The sequence below is a fragment of the Ailuropoda melanoleuca genome, chromosome 5 (genome assembly GCF_002007445.2).
Source record: "Ailuropoda melanoleuca isolate Jingjing chromosome 5, ASM200744v2, whole genome shotgun sequence".
Lineage (NCBI taxonomy): Eukaryota > Metazoa > Chordata > Mammalia > Carnivora > Ursidae > Ailuropoda > Ailuropoda melanoleuca.
In genome coordinates this window covers 29,152,553-29,166,816 of record NC_048222.1, presented here as the reverse complement: position 1 = coordinate 29,166,816, position 14,264 = coordinate 29,152,553, and the positions used below count along the sequence as shown (strand labels likewise).

General features: G+C 56.1%; 1 protein-coding gene across 2 annotated transcripts in view; it reads left to right on the top strand.

Annotated features, from left to right (window-relative positions):
• The window catches only part of GRM4 (glutamate metabotropic receptor 4), a 137,733-nt gene that overhangs the window by 77,268 nt on the left and 46,201 nt on the right, over window positions 1–14,264 (top strand). The gene's annotated exons all lie outside the window — the stretch shown is intronic.

Genomic DNA, 14,264 nt, shown 5'->3' with positions numbered 1-14,264 from the left:
ACAGAGTGGAGGAGGCACCTGGGGTTAGGTTCGGTGGCCCTGGGACCCCAGCTTCCTACCCCACTGAGCTCCCTGGCTGGCCCCGGCCCTCTCCTGACTCCCCGATGACAGAATCTTTTCCCGGAGGCAGAAGCAGGGAGATGAGAGCTCAGGGCCGCTCCGTAGCTGCGTCAGGCTGAGATGCGGGGCTCCGCTTGCTCTCATTTCTTGCTACCGTGCCTGTCTTGGGATTCTTCATCCTGAGGTGCTGCCTGCCCCGTAGGGCAGGAGGGGGAAGAGGCTCAGCCTTCCAGACCTGCTTGAGTTTCCCAGCCGGCCTGGGCTTTGCAGCCTCCGTGTAGGGGAGGAGAGTCGCCAGGGGGCCTGGCGGCTCTTGGTGGGCATGGGAGGAGCGGTCACCACCAGACCTCGTGCCCCGCCCTGCATGCAGTAGGGGCTCAGTAGAGTTTGCCTGAATAAGTGAATGAAGGGAGGTGGTGATGCATCTGTTAAAGTAAGAGATCTGCTGCAGGGCTTCACCAGACTGGCCCAGCGAGACAGGCTTGGACAAGTGAGGAGGAGGGGAAGGGCATGCCAGCTGGGGAAACAGCATGAGCAGGAGGCTAGAGGTAGGAGTGAGTCAGGCAGAAGGGACCCCACTGAGGGGCCTGGCCTGGTCCTAGTGGCCGTGGGACAGNGAGGCTAGAGGTAGGAGTGAGTCAGGCAGAAGGGACCCCACTGAGGGGCCTGGCCTGGTCCTAGTGGCCGTGGGACAGGGACCAATGAGAGATGGAGCTGAGCAGAGTTTTTTCAAGCCAATCCTGTATTTTAAATTTTTTTGGCAGTTGGGGTCTTGTCTGCTTACCCAGGGGAATGTATTAGCACATGCCGTCTCTGCCTGCTGTGTCCCACTTTCTCAGGGCCCTGGGGGGGTCCTCTCTGCCCTTAAGGCTCAGGCCAAGGCCCTGCCTCCCTGCAGGCTTCCCTCATCCGCTCTCCCCCCAGGCGGGGTTGCTCACCCGGAGGGAGGATGATGGTCCCCAGTGCTCACCCCCTGGGAAGCCTCAAGTACACCCAGCCCAGTGCCTACTGAACTTTCCCTGGGCCTCTTCCATATGGCTCTAGGCCCCTTGAGGCTGGGGAAGGACAGGGCTCGCTTGGCTCTGTGCTTTTCTCCCTCCCTTGCACACAGCAGGGCCTTATAGAATGGACACGTGAGCCAACAGATGACCAGCCCTGTGTCCTTAGGTCCATCACTGCCCTTGTGGGGCCTCCTTCTCTCCTCTTAACAGGTGCAAGAGAGTCAGCTCATCTCCAGGGTCTAACTCTGCCCCCTACAGGCTGTGTTCTCACAGTCCATGGCCGTGGGCCCCAGGCATTTTTCTCCAGAAGCAAAGGCTCCCTGAGGAGTGCTGGGATAGAAGACATCCCTCAAGACCTGAAGGAATGGGTGTCAAATAGGGACGCTTCAGAGTTTGGTCTTTAGGTTCAGGGATGATTGGGGCCAATTGCACAGGGATGGAGCCTGGAGGTACAGTCTTTTCGCCCGCAATCAGATGAAATGTGGTTGACATTAGCCAAGGGGCTGGGGAACTGGAAGCAGGGAGGGGTCCTGCTGCTGGCTTTAGCTTGGTGTATATGAGTTTGTAGCCTCTTCTCGGGGGGAGACCTCTGGACTCTCCCCTCAGCTGCTTCCTGGAGTCACAGCACAGGGACCTGGCAGCCAGAGCCCAGGATGCCCTGCCCACTGGCCGTGCATTGTCCAAGGATGCGGAGGGGAAGTGGGTCCCACTTGGCAAACAGTCGCCACCATTCTTGCTTAGCAACCAGGCCGCCCTGAACTTGAGACCCGTCACATCTTGCACTGCCTTGGTCTGCTGCCCGTCTCTCTACCATAGGTGGAAATTAAGTGGACCTGGCATGGGCACCCCCTGCCGAGCCTGAGGCCTACCATGCGCCAGAAGGTCTCCTGGCCGGTGCTTGGAGATTGGCAAAGTGCTGGCATCAATGTGACTGCTTGGTGATTGCCAGGTCAATCTCCGTACTCCTGTGAAGACGAACCCCGAGCTTGCTGGGCCCGCCTTGGGGACTTAGCCTGTCCATTCTGATTTCTCTGCCACTCTGGCCTTTGGCAGGGCGCTGACACCTCTTGATTCTGTGAGTCCCCTGGGTTGGGTGTCATTGGGTCACTTTTCCTGCTCTCTCCAGTTCATCTTTGATGTGTTCACCCTGGCCTATCACAGCGGGGCCGTGCTCCGTTCTGGGTTTGCCTCTAAGCTTGATGGGGAGTGACAGGAGGAAGAAGATGTTAGCTGCCAAGCCCTTGTTGCTCTGAATTTGCACGCCTGCCCTATTGCACAGGAAGGAACGTTTTCTCTCACCAGCCTCCTTTGTGGAACACGTTTGAAGATTTCTTTGGGGTTTAAAAAAACTTCCCTTTGTTGGTGGCAGCCCCGTTGTGGCTTTGACCTTCTGAACCCTGTCTTCTGGAGGCTGCAGTAGGGTGGAGTGGTTGACAGCCCAGATGCTGGCTCTGCCACCAGGAGCTGCACCTCCGTGAGTGGTCCCTTAGGGTCTCTGGGCCTCAGTTTCCACCTGGTGAAAGGGGGATATCGATAGTACCCACCTTTTTGGTTGCTGTGGGCATGAGGTGAGTGAATCGGTATAAGGCCCTCAGCACAGTCTGGGCCCTGCAAGAAACAGCAGGCTGCCAAAGATGTCAGTTGTCACCATGACTAATCAGAGTCAGGGCGCAGGGGCCCAGTCTAGTTCTGCCTCTGTTTCTGGGTGACTGTGTAACCCTGGGCCGGCCACGTTCCCTCGAGGAGTGTCAGCTTGATGATCAACGTGAAGGTGATGGGTTAGGGGACCTCTGAGGTCTCTGCATCTCTGCATGTCTCACTCACCTCTTTTCACTTTTTTTTCTTTTTTAAGATTTTATTTATTTGAGAGGGAGAGAGTGAGAGAGAGAGTGAGCAAGAGAGAGAGAGCACAAGCCAGGGAAGGGCAGAGAAGCAGACTCCCCGCTAGGCAGGGAGTCTGATGTGGGGCTTGATCCCAGGACCCTGGGGTCATGACCTGAGCTGAAGGCAGATGCTTAACCAACTGAGCCACCCAGGTNGTCTGCATGTCTCACTCACCTCTTTTCACTTTTTTTTTCTTTTTTAAGATTTTATTTATTTGAGAGGGAGAGAGTGAGAGAGAGAGTGAGCAAGAGAGAGAGAGCACAAGCCAGGGAAGGGCAGAGAAGCAGACTCCCCGCTAGGCAGGGAGTCTGATGTGGGGCTTGATCCCAGGACCCTGGGGTCATGACCTGAGCTGAAGGCAGATGCTTAACCAACTGAGCCACCCAGGTGCCTCTCTCTTGGCTTTTCTATCTGTCCTTGCCACACGGAAGTCCAGGACCATAGGGTTGGCCTCCAGCTTCTGGTGTGTCTCTCGTTCCTGGGCCCAGACCTGAGCCCACAGAGGAGCCCTGTGCACACTAACCTGATCCCTTCTGAGCTCTGCNCGCCTCTCTCTTGGCTTTTCTATCTGTCCTTGACACACGGAAGTCCAGGACCATAGGGTTGGCCTCCAGCTTCTGGTGTGTCTGTCGTTCCTGGGCCCAGACCTGAGCCCACAGAGGAGCCCTGTGCACACTAACCTGATCCCTTCTGAGCTCTGCCCCTTTGTTAAAGAGGAAGCAGTGAAGGCCAGTGGCCTTTCCCTGCTTGGGTTTGGGACTTGACCTCCAGGAACCCTCTTCACCTGCTGGCTGCCTGTTGAACTTCAGCCTGTTTTCCTATCTGAGGTGGGGTCCCCAGTACCTCCAATCTGAGCTCCTTGGAGATGTAGCTGAAGCAAGCCCCATACTTCTTTTTCCCCTTTCCCTCTGGAAAGACCCTGTGAGCTCACCGTTTTCTTTCCTCTGGGGCTGCCGAGTGTCCTGGGTGGGGTCTCAGAATCATCCTCTACTCCTGTGTGACTGTAGGCAAGTCCCTTTCCCTTCCTGAGCTTCCTGTTCTTCATCAGTAAGATGAGGAAGGGGCTGGGTGCCTGCTTCAATGGGCTCATGCACGTGGACACACTGAGAGATGAACCTAGCCTTTTTTGCCTGTTATTCCATGCCCACCAGCCCTCTTCCCAGAGTCTTTGAGCCCCAACAGGCTCCGACTCCTGCACTGGGCCCTTAGCCGGCCTGGCCTGGCCTGCGTGAAGACCCCTGAATCTCCTTTTTTTTTTTTTTTAAGATTTTATTTATTTGTCAGAGAGAAAGAGAGCACAAGCAGGGGGAGTGGCAGGCAGAGGGAGAAGCAGACTCCCTGCTGAGCAAGGAGACCAATGCAGGGCTCAATCCCAGGACCCCAGGATCATGACCTGAGCTGAAGGCAGATGCTTAACTGATTGAGCCACCCAGGTGCCCCTCCTTTTGTTTTAATATACATATTTCTCGGGGACATCTCATTAACCATCCTCACAGAAGCTGCCAGGCCCTGGCCCCAGTGTCAGCCCCTACAGACACTCAGAGAACTGTCCCTTTTTTTCCAAATAGATGTGAGTGTGGCTCAGACTGCCCACAGGCTTGCCCCGGCCCCTGCTGCTTATCGGTAGCAGAGCTGCGGTTGGCACTTAGGTCTGTGTGACTGTGGAGCTCGAGAGAAGGAAGATGGAGCCTTCTTTCAATGAAGTATTTGTTTCCCTTCACCTGGCTTTCTCCAAGGAAACACTGGTGGGTCAGTCGGGAGGAGGGTCCTAGGAGGACTGCCCCCAACAAAGGCCAGAGGTTCTGCTCAGGGCCAGGGGAGAAGGAGGAGGTGGAGGGGCTCCTCTGATGGGGAGTGTGTGTGTATGTGTGTGTGTGTGTGTGTGTGTGTGTGTGGCATGGGTCAGGAGTCATCAAGTCATGGTGGCTGTGTATGAGCCTATGAGAAGTCTTGTCTAACAGGTCCCAGAGGTAGGGAGGGACACATCCCTTGGTGGTCACTTCTTCAGTGCTGGTTCCCCTCATGTTCCTGGGGTTTTCAAGGATGCAGAAAGATGGAGTCCAGGCTTCTAAATCACACAGAACCAACTCTGTGGGATGTAGCTGGTGAGGAAGAGAGTGGGGCATTTCTTCTTCTCTTCAGTCCCTCATCTATTGCCTCTGTATGGTAATTCATTCATTTGCTGGATAAATATTTATTGAGCACCTACTGTGTGCCAGGCATTGAACCAGGACACTGGCCATATGGCAGTGAACCAAACAGATGAAGGTCCCTGGCCTGTGAACTCCCATTTAGGGAGAGGGCCAGAGGACCTTATAGCAAACAAGTAAATGCATCACTATATAATACAGTTTCAGACAGGAGCTGATGGCATGCTATGGTGAAGACTAAAGCAGCATAAGTGGGCAGAAAGGGCCAGGTAGGAGAGATTATCTCATATAAGGTGGCCAGGGAAGGCCTTTCTGAAGAGGTGGCATTTGAGCAGAGCCCCAAATGCAGTAAGAGAGTGAAGCTTGTAGTCTCTGGGAAGAGTGCCCCAGGCAGAGGAACCAGCAAGTGCAAAGGCCCTGAGGTGGGAGACTGCTTGGCATTTGGGGAGTAACCAAGAGGCAGGAACAGAGTGAGTGAAGTAGAGGGAAGCAGAGGAAGAGGAGCAGGTCACGTGGGGCCTTGTGGACCACGGGGAGGACCTTAGCTTTCGTTCTGAATGAGATGGGAGCTAATGGGGTGTTGGGAGCAGGGGAGGAATGTTAACAGACTTGGGTTCATTAGTATCTTTCCGGCTGTTGTGTGGGGAACAGACTGGGGATGGGGTGCTGAGGCAGGAATGCCAGTGAGGAGGCCACTCCTCCTGTACAGGTGAGACGTGATGATGGCTTAGACTGGGGGTGGGGGTGATGAGAAGGGACTGATTAGGGTGTATTTTGAAGCTCAAACCTGAAGGGCTTGTTCCTAGATTGCATGTGGACGGGACGTTGCCCATGCGCTCCTGGATTCAGCACCACGGACAGTGGCAGTTGCCCCAAGGCCAGACATTTGGGGAAGCCCAGGTTGGCTGTGGTCCCCACAAACTGTCAGTTCTCTGCCAGTCTGTGGCTGCTGAGCAAAGCCTCATCTGTAAAGTGCAGGTTCCTTCCCTTCGATTTTGTTACCAAATTCTTTTTTGCCAAGTATATTTATTTCTGGGCACTGCGGCGAATTCTTTTTGGGATGAGGCAGATCTAAATGTAATGACAGTTGAACCTTGAACAGCACGGGGGTTGGGGAGTCAACCCCTGTGCGGTTGAAAATCTGCATATAAGTTTTGACTCAAGACTTAACTATTAATGGCCTCCTGGTGACCGGAAACTTCACTGATAACATAAACAGTTGATTTACACATATTTTGTATGTCATATGTATATACTGTGCTATTCTAATAAAGCAAGCTAAAAAAAAGAGAAAATGTTATCCAGAAAATCATAAGGAGAAAATACATTTACAGTACTGTACTGTATTGAGAAAAATTCACATACAAGTGGACCTGCACCGTTCAAACCCGTGTTGTTCAAGGGCCAACTATATATAGCTGGGAGAAGAGGTTTGGACACGTTTGTCTCCAAAAATCTCTGCATCTGGCCAAACAGATGTTTGGGGGAGGGGGGCTTCCTCGAGGAGGGGGTGATGGGAGGAGAGTTAAAGAGCAGGTGGGCCTGTCCCATTGGAGCGGGAGGGTGTTGTAGGTGGGAGAACTGCATGACTGGTGTGGCTCTTCATGACATCTTCCTCCTGAGAGTGAGGAGGGGTCTTCCTGGGAGGGCAGCAGGCCTACATGGGTTGGGGGAGCCCGGCCCGTGGCAGAGAGTGCTGCCCCCAAGGAGTGCCACAGACTTGCTGTGTGTCTTTGGACAGACCACTGTTCCTCTTTGTCTCTCTGCTTATCCATCTGTAAAATGGGGATAATTGCAGTCCCTACTTTGCTGGTTATTGTAAGAATGACAAAAACAGGTGAATTAGCCATCAGAAAGGCCAAGAAAGGGCCTGAGGGGGGCTGACTTTGAGGCCTGAGACCCCAGTGGTGAGCACTTGGCCTCTTCCTGATTGGGGTTCTCCCCCCTCCCATTGTGACTGTCCTCCCCTTTCTCCCTGACTTGCGTGGTGCCTTATATCCATGTCCTATTTTGCTGTAGACAGAATGATCATATGGATATTATATGCAAATTCTCATTTTTAATGAGCCAGAAGGAAAGCTAATGACCATTTTACAGACATCTTGGGACCCAAGGGAGGCCTGGGATTGGGGGAGGAAGCAGGACAAAGTGACAAGCAAGAGGAGAGGGGAGGGAGGAGAATGAAGATGGAGAGGGACTCAGTTTGGGCTGCTGAAGGGGGAAGGGGAGAGGGAAGCAGGAGCCACATTACCATCTCCCAGAGCCTTCCTTGCCTGCCTCATTTTACAGATAGGGAAATGGGCTCAGAGAGAGGAGGCAAGTTGCCAGTCACCCCGGAAGATGGGAGAAAGATGGAAAGGTGGTGGAGAGGGGGAAGATAAGCTGGAGAAAGGGAAGGTGGAGGCAGCCAGGATGAAGCTCTGGGTTGTAGGCCTTGGTTTCTTTATCTGTAAAATGGTCACCTAAGCCATGGGCTGATTGTGAGGAATTAATGAAAGAATATGTGAGCACTGCATGAACATGAGGGGCTGTGGAATAATGGGGGAGTGTACATGCATGTGTGTGTGTGTGAAAGAGAGAGAGAGAGAGGGAAAGAGAGAGGAGACAGAGGATGGGGTGGGGGAGGACAGGAAGAGGAAAACAGGGGGACAGGAGCTGGAGATGGAACCAAGAGACTTTCTGGACACTAGACCAACTCTTAATTAATTAATTAGTTCGTTCCTCAGCATTTGTTGTCTACTTCATAAATAGCTATCAGCTCCATGAGGGCAGTATTCTTGGTTGTCCTATTAACAGCTGTACCCACAGTGTCTAGGACAGTCCCTAGTACTCAGTGGGGGGGTTGGTAAATGGTTGCTGAATCAGTGAATGCTCTGAGCCTGGCAGCGACCATCTCCCATAATTTTCATTCACTGTGCTAAGTGCAGTCATCAAGATGTTGGGATCATTATGGGCACCCAGGGGAGAAGGAGGCACCCAGGGGATACCCACGAAGGCTTCCTGGAGGAGTGGGCCATGCACCGAATCCTCAAGAATGGACAGGCACTGACTTGAGGAAGGAGAAGTCTGGGAAGGGGAATTGGGCACAAAGACAGAGGAGTCTGAGCAAAGGCAGGAAGGGAGGGACACCTTGGTGTGTGTCAGAAACTACAGGTGCTGTTGGAGGTGGGGAGAGATGCATGGTGAGGCGCAGGGCCTCAGGCGGGACTGGGCTGAGGAGTTTGGACTTTGTCTTGAGGAGGGTGGGAGTCACTGAGGCAGGGGAGTAGTGGGATGGGACTGGAGTTTGGGTGGAGAGCTGGGGGGCCAGGGTGGGCAGGCTGAGGTTTGCGTGTAGGTGTGGGGCTCTGGTCTGTTAAGATGGTATGGACAGGAGTGGGGGTGCACAGTGGGTTCTGGCTGAGGGGTCAGCTGGCTGCTTCCGGGTGAGGAGCACCAAGCCAGCCTGGAGAGGGGCCAGAGCAGCGTGTGGGTGTGGACTGCCTTAGGCCGATCACAGACCCTCTCTGGCCCTGATTTCAATCAAAAAGGAGCATCTGGTGTGTGGGCTAAGGGTCAGCTGAGCACCCCTTCCCCAGCTCCTCTGCTCCTGGATGCCCTCCTGAGACCCACTCAAGGCTGTTCCGAGGATCTAGGCCTGGAGCCCCTGCCCAGGTCCCTGTCTCTCTGCTCTGAGATGTGGCCTAACAGTGTTGGGAGAGCCTGGGGGAGTTTTTTGGGGTGAGGTGGGCATTGTAGCTCAGGGCCCACATCAGGTCTCAGCCCCAGACCTCTGTCCATCAGCCTCTACTAACCTGAGTCCTGGGTAGCCCAGCGCCTCAAGAAAGCGTCTCGTGGCACGCTGGGTCAGACTGGTGTCCGCTGCTGTCCTCACTGCTGTCCTTCGGCCGTCCTCTGCCAAAGCCAGTTAATGAAGCACGCGCACATTCACTGTCTGGGTCCTCCCCCCGAGGCGTGCCTCAGCAGCCCCATTTTCTGGCTGAGGAAGCTGAGGCCAGGTGGGGTGAAGGGGTTGCTGGGGTAGATCAATGCCAGGGCTGGACCCAGGCCCCCCGGTTCGCTGTATGTCCCACTGCTCTGCCACCCCTCCCGCTGGCCTGGCCTAAAGCAGAAGGGGCGAGGACTGGTGTGGGAGAGGGTCCGGGAACTTCATTACCCAGTGCCTTCTTGTGGCAGGGGGCGGGGGGGGGGGCTGCTGAGCCCGCCGCCGGTGGGGAGACATGCTTGGCCTGCCTGGGTAATTACATCTCAACATTTCATTTTGCTTGTCAGTTTCCACTTCCTGGGGATGTGGGCTCCTAAATATTTCATCCCGGCCTGCAGCCGCCCCTGCCTCCCTGGCCAAACCTCAGGTCCGGCAGCCGGCCCCTCTCCCCGGCCCCTCCCTGCGCAGCTGAGCCTCCGTTCCTGCTGGGGGGTGGGGGAGAGCTGGTTAGAGGTCATCTTCTTCACAGCCCTGCCCCACACAGGGGTCCCTGCCATCAACCCCTTATTGGCTCCTCTTCTCAAGGGGTCTGGTGTGAAGAGGCCACGCAGACAACATTGCTGGAAATGAGGCTCCTTTCAACCACTGTTGGTTAGCACCTATGTGTGCTTGGCACTCTGCTGGAAATGGGGGAGTTAGAAAGGAGAAAGACACAGTCTCCCCTTAAAGGGGCTTATGGACTGATGGGGGGACCGACAATAACATTACAGTAGCAAACACTGAGTGCATATGCGTCCAGTAGTATTCAGAGCACCGTACGTATATTCACTTACTCTTCGAGTACAGGGAGATAAGGCCCAGAGAGGTCAGTAACTTGTCCAAGGTCACCCAGCTAAGAAGTGGCAGAGCTGGGAAGCCTCATGCCCTGAAGCAGGGCAATTACCGAATGGGCCCAGTGAAGGCAGAGGAGCGTGGGTGCAAGTGGAGAGGGTGTGAGGAGAGCCTAAGGGGACATGATGAGGTCTGGCTGGGGCAGAGATCCAGCACGTTTCCAGGGGGAGGAGGCGGAGAAAAGGAGCCCCTACTGGGGCCGGGCAGGTAGAGGAGCAGGAAGGGTATTTCTGGCAGAGGGACGGGCAGAGACTGAGGGTGGGAAAGTCGGAGCTGACTTGGAGAAAGAGGTCCTGCTGTGGAAGAGTGTGGAGTTTGAGGCCGAGGAGGCAGGGCTGTCCCTGCAGCTGGGGGTCTTGTTTTGTGAGGGGCTGCCCGGCAGAGGACTCTGAGCTAATACTCAGCAGTCTTGGCTCTGGCTGACCCCTGGCTTGCTGTGTGAGCCTTGTGCAGACTCTTCCCCCTCTGAGCCAAATCTGAGAAGTGCGTAGGATTCCTTCAATCAAAGGATGCCAGCCCTGGCCCCTGAGAGTTGGAAAGGTGCGGCCTGGGGGGGCTGGGTCGGGGCAGGGGTCTCCTGGGGGGGTACTGGGGGGGCGGATAAGAACCAGCCTCTCGCCACCACCTGCCTCCAAACCTCTTTGCTTCCTTTTCTATTTTTTTTCCCTGCCTTTCTCGCTTCAAAGGTGTTTTGCCTAAATGGGTTTGTGTTAAGATATTAGGTCGATCACTCAGCAAATTTCCCTCTGCCCAGAGCTGAGTGCCATGAATAATGCAGCTTTGAACAAGGCTGCCACTGCCCAGCAGCCTCCTGGGGAGGGGACAGCAGCCGTTCAGCTCAGAGCCACTGAACCCAGGGCTGCCCTGACAAGTCCCCCCAAACCTGCACCCCCCTCCCCCCAAATATCCCCTGAGTGGGGCCTGCCCACTGGCGGGTGATCCCTTCAATCCTCACAACAGCCCTGTGCGTCTGGGGGTGGGGGTAATGCCATCCCGTGTTATAGATGCAGAGATGGGTGTTCAGAGAGGTTGGGCAAGGGAGCTTTTACCACGAAGCAAGTAGGTGGTTGAAGTGGGACATGGGCCCCACTGTGCCCCACATTTAGCGTCCTGTGTCACACCAGGCCAGCTGTCTGATGTCTGTGTCCCCTGCACCCCCGGAGCCGGCCCTGTTCTCCACAGGGGCAGGGCTGGGCGGGAGCCGAGGCAGAGGGAGAGGGTTTCAGCAGGAAGACAGGATTTGCCTCTGTGGAGGGGCCATGGCAGCTGCTCTGAAGACAGGGGTGCCGGACCCCGCCGTCAGTCACTAACCACCCCCCCACATGGCACTCCCCAGCCAGGCCCCCCTCTGAACCAGTAGCAAAGGGGAGGTGTGAATGGTGCTGAGGTGTGGTCCCGCTGCCTGGCAGCTTCAAGGAAGTGTGGACACACGACTCGTGTGCCGTCGTGCACGTGTGACTGTGGGGGGCCGGGTATGCAGAGTGGTTGTGTGAGGCTGTGCGGTCGCCGTGGGAGCTTGCGTGGCTGTGGGACTGTGTGAGTGGGACTGTGTGTGGGTGCCTGTGTGTGGTCATGTGTGTGTCCTGGTGGCCGCGAGGCTGCACAAGGCTGTTGTCAGGTTTGTGCCTGTGATGGCGTGGGGCTTTGTGTGTCCTCGGGAGGGTTTGTGGCCCTGAGGTTGTGTGAGATTGTGACAGTGATTTGTGAGGGTGTGTGTTGCCATGTGTGCCTGTGTGTGTGTGTGTGGGGAGGGGGCGGCTGGGAGTGGTGGGCGGCACTGAGATTATTCAGGGAGCAAAACGTGCGTGCTCTGCCCCGGACAGTCCCTGGGCCTGCACGCTTTGGCCCGGGGTTCCGCCCAGCACCCCTCTCTGGGGACAGTTCTTGGCTTGGCATGGTGCCCCTGGTCCCCAGAGCATATATCACTGTCACGGGCGCTGGGTCCTGGCCCTGGCTGGGTGAGGAGGTCTCTGTCTTCCCGGCTCCTGCCCTCCGGCATGAGCAGCTCCTAGCCTCACTGGCCTCTCCTGTTCCCCAGAGGCGTTGGCTCCTGGAGGCAGACCCAGGCCTTCATAGACTCCACCACACGTGGCCCTCACTCCAGCTCCACCGCGTGCAGCTTCTTTAAGTCCTTTCCCATTTTGCAGTTGCAAAGTCTGATGCTCAGAGAGGCTAAGTGACTTGTCCAAAGTCACCCAGCAAGGAAGCTGTGGAGCCAGCTTGCTCTGCCTCCGGCTGGAGCGGGGAGGGAGCTGAACACAGGCGCAGTCTTCACGCCTCACACAAACCTTTGGTGGAGTGCGTTAGGGAGCCACCTCCAGGCGGGAAACCGGGGAACTGTCTTCTCCTCGTCCCTTGGTAGCTGGGTCTTCCTGGCTCCAGCCCAATCTCCCCCAGTGGGCCCACGACCTCCCCGGGGCTGGAGTCAGCAGGGAGGGTGAATATTGTACTTCATGTCCTTGTCTGTGGGCCCTGCCGTCTTCAGACTCTGAGCACCTGCCAGTTTGCATGGCTATCTTATACTTGTCTTCACTTCTTCTTCTTGTTTTTTTTTTTTAAGTTAACCCTACCCCCAATATGGGACTTGAACTCACGACCCCAAGATCAAGAGTCACGTGCTCTACCAAATAAGCCAGCCAGGCCCTCCTTCACTTCTTCTTTTGCACATTATTTCCAAAGTCCTCATAGCAAGGAATTTGCATCTAGGTGGAGAAGTAAAATCTCCAGGCAAGGCAGGACTGGAGAGATATCCGGGTGTGCGTGATGCCTGGCACCTGCTGGGCATGGAGCTCACAAGTGCGTCCTGCAAGGGCGGAGGCCGTGAGTGGATTATCTTTGTAGCCCAGAGCCTGGCATGAAGTAGGTGCCAGGGGCAAAGTGGGTGCCCAGTGCCTGTGCATACAGATGTCCTGGCACTCGGTGCGACAGGCGGTGGCTCAGGGGGGAGGTGACAGTGGGTTGCAGGGCGCAGGGAGCTCCCAGAGGAGGTAGAAGGGTTTGAGCTGGTGCAGGTGTCCACCTTGGATCCCCAGAGTCTCTGCCTTACACCGTGCTAGCAGCTCTGACCCCTGCCATCCCCCTCACTCAGGTACTCTGTGGCTCACTCATGCAGCAAGGATGAATCAGTGCCCGTCTCTCGAGCACGTGCGGCATGAGTGCTGGGCCCCTTGAGGCTCTGAGCGGAGATGCAGACTCTAAGGAGATAACCGAGGCCCAGGGAGGGAAGGCTGCAGAGGGTCACTGCGGCGCTGCGCCAGGCAGGGGCCCTCCTGGCTGAGGGGCGGCCTCTGCAAAGGCCTGTGGAGGCAGCAGATGTGGTCCGATGGCAAGGTTCTCATAGGGGCCCGGGTAAGGCTGGGTGCTGCAGACCTGAGGAGGAGGTGTGGACCTTGAGTCCCTGTCCCTGTCTGTCTGTCTCTCTCTCTCTCTCTCTCTCTCACACACACACACACACACACACACACACACACACACACACACACGGAGCCACGGAGGGTTGTAGGCAGGGAGCTGTGTGTCAGATGGAGGCTGGAGTGGAGAGTGGAGAGTGGGGAGTAGGTCCGGGAGCAGGAGCAGAGAGGGACAGTGGCCGTGAACCAGGCCTGAGCTGCTTCCTCCCCTTCCCCCTCCCCCACCTCAGAGGCCTCAAGCCCCCTGTGGAGCCCCGGACCCAGCTGCAACCAGGGCTGGTGGGAGTCTCGGCCCACCCTCACTGTCTCCCACAGCCTTCCTCGCCCTGCAACAGCACTGTCTCAGAGCCTGGGCTCTTCCCGACCTCAAAACCCCCTCCGGCCACAGCTCCGCTGCTGAAAACGAAAGTAGTACTGGATTAGTCACTGACCCCTCTGAGTAGCTCCCTTTCCTGAAAGTGGGTTTGGGAAGAGGGCCTGGCTTTTGGAGTGGGAGGAAAGGAGGGCAGGGGTGTGTGTGTGTGTGTGTGTCTGGGCGGGGGTGGGGGGNGGGGGTGGGGGGGTGGGATGGTCTAGGGTAACTCCCAGCCTCCCTCGTGCCTTCCCCCCACCTCCTCTCTGCTGGGAACTTATGGGAGCCTGGGGGCCCCCCTTGGGTTGGGTAACTTCCCCCACCTTTCTCTCCATGTTGCAATTTGCTGCCTTCACATTTTGCCATAATGTAGATTTTTCCACTTGATTTCCCAGAATTTGTCTTTTCATTGTTTTTCTCCCTTTTTAAATTTAAAAGGACAAAAGAAAAAAAAAAAAAGAAAAAAGCCAGGGAAAGAGAGAAGGAGGAGAGGAGCCCATGTTTGTGCTGGCCTCCTGTGGCTGCTTGCCCTGCCCACTGCAGCCGCAGGGAAACTTCCCCTCTCTAGTCAGGAGCCCGGCCCCCGGGGTG